The following is a 6,700-nucleotide window of genomic DNA, read 5'->3' as shown; positions in this document are numbered from 1 at the left end:
TAAGGGAGACGTCGATATTTCCCTCGTCGATGCCGTTCGGCAGCATAGCTTCGAGTGTGGTGGTATATCTCTCTCCCATCGACGAGCCTAAACGTGTCATCTGGGTAGTCACCTGCACAGCTGTGTTGTACGCGAAGACGATGTAGGGGAGGACGACATCCCAGGTCTTGCGTTCCGCGTGCACAAAGGTGGCAAGAATGTCTGCGATGGTCTTATATTCAAACGCTCTGTGAGGCAGTTTGTCTCAGATGTCCTTCGGTAGCTTGTCTGACAGTACACCGCAGGATAGCTCTTCGTCAGCTTTTACGTGAACGCTGTTCCGCACTCAATTCAAACGTGACAACTAACTTTCAAAGTAATACAGACCATTTGTTTGAGACAGTTGGTCCGTATAATCGGGGGTAAAAGTGTTCAGGACGCCCGAGAAATCGTCTCGGCGCATAAGTGTATACTATACGTCTCTCAACGATCAGCGTAATGTTAACGTACGTGAGCCTGACTTAAACCTACTCAAGTATCGTCTCAAGCCAACAGCGAATAAGATTCGTGGAGACTTGTACGGGGCTTGAGGAGCCCACAACTTTTAAGGTGGCGGTCCCACTCTGACGGTGAGAGGGAACCATTTTTGGTGATATTTGTACGTCGACTGTACCTCGCTCGTTCGCTTCATAAATATGGTTCAGATATCTCCGAAAAGCTACTTTTCTCTGCTTTCAAAAGATGCATTTTGTTTAACGGTAGCTGCAAATTTGTTTCAACTGTAAAAGAAAACGCAAAGATGAAAACTGGCAGTTGAGCTCAACTTGTCTCAGGAAATGCAAAATTGTGAAAAACCTCTTGCACCTAGAGAAATATCTTTCGAGATACTTTGAGATCGGATGCTAATCAACATATTTAAGCATTTAGAAGTACGTGTATAGATTAGTTTATTAGCCACACATGTTTGAAAAGCATAGAAAACAGAACAATGTAATCTGCAATAACCTTTGGGATATGCATTGCATTGCGGCGCCTTTTTGTACAGTTTGAGATCGTCTAATCGCTCTTCCATTCTGAAAATTTCATCCGTCTGCCTTGTTTAGTTTAAAAGTTATTCCTGATCAAAATTAGCGTTTTTTCGAAATAGTTAAAAACGGAATGCAAAATTGTTCAGGTAACCAGCGCGTGGCAGTTTTGAGATTTTGCGTGAAGAAACTTAATACATCGCTCTACGCGGCTAAGCATCGCCTTTACTCTACGGCTTTTGGGGAATGCGCAATGTCTAGTTGATTTTAGCTACCTTTTTTGTTCTCCTCATGAAGGACACAAGCTCTTGAAACGTTCCGCGGCTTCTTTTTTTCTGGCAAATATACTCTTAAAATGTCGGTCTCTCATTCCTTTAATCAACTTGTAACAATTGCCAAGAACAAAGTCCGCAGAATACAAACAATAATAGCAATAACGCAGCGACATGCGATAAATGTAGATAAATTTAGTAAGTAGCGCCATCTACACACATGCACGTGTACTAAATAATCACAGTTCAAAAAAATAACGAGTGTGGCGCTGCTAAACATTTACAATCAGGAGGTGTTCACGAGAGGGAACGATACCTCTACGATGTTCGCACGTTTCCCTCGATTTTGCCCTATGTAGTGTGTGTCGAACTTCCAAGCAGATTTCCGCCATATTGCTTTGCTGGATTGTTTTGTAGCGTAAAGCTAGTAAAGTCACACTACGCGGGTCAGACCCGAGTTTTGCGCGAGTGTGCGCCGCCTGTTATGCGCAGCGCGAGAACCGCGTGACGTCACGAGAGGCGCAGGTCCGCCGGTGCGAGCTCCTCGCTGTCGGCGCCGCCGGCGTGCGCTCCTCTCCGACGCGTGACCTCGTGTTTACGACAGTTGCGCCGCGCGCTACTGCGCATGCGCGAGGAGGGTGCGCGGAGAAATGACGGTCGCGCTCAACATGTAAGCTCTGGTAAGCTAAGGAGAGTCGAGCCGCTGCCAAACGGCGCAGAAGACTGGAAAATGTAAATTCTTCCGATCCCGAGGTTGTCGCCTGGCAGTTTGCCGTCGAGCAGCCAAGGCGAAACGTGCGGCCGAAACACCGGATCACTTGACGCTACGTATATCCAGGCATAGCAGAGCTAAGCCACTGCCAATTTTTTTCACCTGACGCTACGAAACGCATTCTGGGCGTCGTATTATTTTTCGAGGACAGCTTTGGCATTGCTAAAGCGACAGGAAAGGGAAGAGACAGGCTTTCGCTTCGTGCTGCCGGTTGTTCGTTGTTCCGGCTAGCGCTGTGGAGGGGAAGTTGGAGAGCGCTCGATTCGCCTGCACTCAATGCACCAGTTCGGCAAAGTTCTGCGGCAGCGGCGGTGCGGCGGGTGTGTACCGCTAGTTCCGGCACTTTGAGCGCAGTTTGGCACTGTCTGCTTCCAAAACGGATGGTCGAGTGCAGGCCTGGTCGTTGCTAGCCTTTGCGATGCCAATGAATTGGAGCCAGCTGTTTACAGCCTACATCAGCGGCAGCCAACCTCTCGTATCTCATGAAGAAATGTGCAAACCGCACATCACAATAACATGTTGCCATGAACCAGCCTCGATCCGTTTCTTTGGAGAACTCGAGCAGCGTTCTAGCTTGTCGACGAGTGAAAGTTACTTGAGTCTCCGCCGTTTATCACAACCCGCAAACCATCATCTGCTTCCATGGCGGCTGCACCTGCACTATTTCAGCACTAACCATGGAGCAGGTGCAGTTTTCCTGAACTAGACTCGCACTTCTTTCAAACGAATGCCGTGGTTCAGAGGGCGCCATGTTCCACCGCTGAAATGAATCCATGTGGTATATAAGTCGGGTACAACTCAAGAACGAAGCAGCACATGCCCATCAAAGGAGACCGCCCAGCCAAGCGCGTCGACCGAACAGTTTTCTGTTCGGTCACCACAGGTGCGCCGCGACAGCAGTGGAGACTGAAGCTGCCACGACCGTCTGTTGCCGAATATGACCCCACCTGTAGCATTCAGCGCTTTTGGGAAAAAGACGCTCTCGCGCGGATCTATGCGAAAGGTGAGCAGCCCAGCCCTCTCCCCCCCCCCCCCTCCCCCTTTAGTGGCCAGTGCAGCTGAGACAACGGGGGCACCACACCTACTAGTACCTTCGCCTTTCTCCCTGTCTTTTCCCCTGCTCCTGCTCAGGTGCTCCTAGAGACGATGGCGGATGCCGGGGCAGCAAAATCTCTTCCTTTCTTTTTGCGTTATTATTCTTTTAGCCTTATCCCGAACAAAGGACATCCACCGTCGGCGACACGGGGACAAAGCGCCGACTCCTTCGTTCTCTTTCGCAGACTTGGCTGCATGCACAGCCACACAAATCGACGTGATTGGTTGGAGAGCTCCGTCTGAGTTGCGTGTGCCGCTTCGTTCTTTTGTTGTAACCGACTATAGTGCTGAGAAGTCCCCTTTTCGGGAACTGGCACAAAGGACCGCCCCCTCCCCTTGCTGCGCGCCCCTCCTGCAGGCGGGGTAGACTAGCGCCGCAGGAAAAGGAATTCTCGGAAATGATTACAAGCACGTTATAAGCGGTGTTTACATGACGGGTTGAGTGGAGGATTTGAGCTGAAAACCGGTTACTGGGTTCATGTAAACGAGTCGGATCCGGGAGTCGAGGGAGCGAGTCCAGTCAACTCCGCTGCAGGGGCTGGGTTGACTCACTCGACCCCAACAGCAGACAGCACGTAAACCGGTCTGAGTAGGGTTAGTGGAAGGAGGGGTGATAAATGCGAACCTGTTATTCGCTTGCGCTGTAGCGCCTGCGAGGCAGCCGTGCATGCCGCAATCTTCCCGGCTGCCACTGCCCTTTCCCGCTGCGCCGTTCGACGCTTGGTGCTGCTGCTGTTGAACCGGTCGCGACTCGCTAAAATCGAGTTCATGTAAACATGCAGTCAAGTTGGGCTGACCTTGCTCAACTCGATCTCCTGGCTCGACCCGCCGAAGTCGGGTTCATGTAAACAAGGTATAGTTTCCTGACAATAGATGGTGTGAAAATAGCAGCTGTTCCTACAGTTTCCAGGTACGCGCGCGTGGACACGCACGCATACACACACTCATACGCGGGCGCACTTTTTCAATCTTTGACCCAACCAAATCGAGGCAAATCGACGCAAGGTTAGAAAGATATACATTTCAACACGCGATGGAAAATTCTGGAGGGAATAAGCAACCTAATGATGCAAACTGGATACAAGAAAGACGTACGTCTAAAATGAATAAGAGCACGCAGTTGAGGGTCCAAACGAGAGAGGGGAGGGGGTCGCCCTAAGTGCCTACAGAACTATCGCTTTGTAGCCGACCCCTTTTTTTTGGCAGCATTCCTGCACACCTCCCCCCCCCCCCCCCCCCGTTCTTCTTCGTACAATGTCTATAAAAAAGTCTCGAGTCCGCCTCGTGAATGGTATGCATCTGTATACTGCATTTTTGTGAGCCTTGGCAAAATTCCGTCGAAGTTGATCGGAATTGGTTGCAAGGTGCCGCCGCATGTACGACGAATATTTGCTTCTGAGGTAAACACATTCCGACACCCTGCGGTGCTAACCCTCTCAATAGCAATTTCACGTCTCTTGCACAATGTCGATTCATCTCAAGGGTAAACAGAAATTGACAATTGCCCACTTCTCTCTGCCTTTTTCTTTACCAACCATAGTTTATAAGGTTGGACAGGCATACGCTGTAAATTGTATAGCTGTCTTTGTTATAGTTTTCTTATCATAGATGCAATATCATTTGATAAAAAATATATTTTTTTTTTCAGCGCTATAGTTAGCAGGTTACACTCTAGACCAGGAGTGTTCCGACTACTACTAATATTACTATGCATCAACAGTGACGAAGTGATTGAACGCGCAAAAGATGAGGGCAGAAGGACACAAGAAAGGCACCGATTTCAACTATAAGGTTCATTGAAAAAAAAAAAACGCTAGAAATATATACATGGGACATAAACATAATTAATTTTCTTTATTTCACACCTTCCTTATTTTTGGCGTGCGCTTCCTCTTTTCGCTTACTTACTAATTTGCTCTGTGCAATTATGTCGACAGTTATCACTAACTCTCCCAAGTTTCCACTGTGTCGACGTTGTGCCTTTTGCGATGCGGGCTGGGCAGCATTATTTTTTTCTTTTTCTTTGCTCCCACTAATATATGTCACGACATTGAAAACAGGAAAGTCTGTAGTCGCGTAAAACTCAAGAACGAAACGGCACATTCCCTCAAAGGAGGCCCTCCAGATAGTAACATCGACGGTACAGCTTTCTGCGGCTATTTAGCCAAGGCTAAACAAGAGAGAGAAGGAAACGGTCCTCTGTTCCCGTGCTGGCATCCTTATCCCGAACAAGGATCACCTCACCTCTGACGCCGTTTGGACAAAGACGGTACCCTCTTTGCCCCGGCTCGCCCCACTCTCTTTGGCTTTGGCAAGGGACAGGCAGAGAAAGAAGCATGCGGAACCACCCCAGCCAACACCTCCCCCCCCCCGCACGACGAGGACTAGCAGCCGGGCTTGCCATGGTTCGTTTGTAATCCTCTGAAGGCAGGCGCAGCAACAAAAGAGCCCTCACGCAGCACAGGTGCACGGGTCAAGAAAGGACCGGACACGTATCTCAACATCTCAACCAAAACCAGTCTCGGTTCGCTGGGGGCAAGACGGGTAGACACTTTCTCAGTGATGGATCAGTGTCGTAGCCTGGTGGCAGAATATGAACTACTCGCAAGATGGCGGCAGTGGAACCGCCACCTTAATCTCTAAAGTTTCGTTCCTTTCCCCTTGCATGATATGATCCGCAGGTCCTGTGGCTTTTGATGTTCTATGAAAATAAACGCCACTAAGAGGTCGCATAACAATAGACACCTATAGCGTGCCGTGTACCATGTTAGCATTACCGGTACCGGAGTACTGGGAGCCTGCGCGCAGCCAATGCGCATACGCAAGTTGCCTTGACGGCGCCAGATGGCGCCAGGTACCCGGCAGCGGTAGGCAGCGGCGCGCGCGGCTGAAGCTTCAGGAACGGTCAGCGCGTGCTCACCAGCAGTGGTTGAGCTCCCAGCACTCCGGTAACAGCCTTCCTCCATGGGTAACAGTAACGGTAACACGGCGCATGGTATACTAAAGGTGTTTAATATACTTTTTTTCGCAAGCAAAAGCGTGCTCAAAACGAATGGTGCGCAATAACGAATCGTGAAGAAACACAACGGAAAAACAGAGCGTTGTAAGAACTATCGCGATTCTCCCTAACGCGAAATTTGAGTGCAGCTCTGTCGATGTCTCCGGCTCTGTGGGCTTACTGTTTAGCTTTGCTGGGTCGTCGGCACGTCTGGCGACGATATTAGTTCGATAGTATATAGTATTAGTCGATGAAGACGATGACGTGCAGTGTACAATGCATGAGAATGCGTATATTAGTTCGATAGCAGTATTTGTATAAGAAGACGACGGCGCAAGAATGTGTTGCACTTTAGCATTAGGCTTGATTGGGTGAGCTCTCGTGCAGTGGCCTTTTTCAAGGCGCCTCGGGTACGGGTGCCTAAGAGCTGCGCTCTAAAAAGAGGGTTGAAGGGGTTGCAGACAGCGCATATACATATGTGCACCACAATGTTCTGCCAATAAAGTGACACAGGCAGCCAGGAGATGCGACAAGTGCCAACTGTGTGCGGCGTGCTAGA

The sequence above is a fragment of the Amblyomma mixtum genome, chromosome 5, assembly GCF_055824585.1.
Source record: "Amblyomma mixtum isolate Tamu chromosome 5, ASM5582458v1, whole genome shotgun sequence".
NCBI classification, from domain to species: Eukaryota; Metazoa; Arthropoda; class Arachnida; order Ixodida; family Ixodidae; genus Amblyomma; species Amblyomma mixtum.
The sequence above is the reverse complement of the archived record's forward strand: the minus strand, read 5'-3'. Positions refer to the sequence as shown.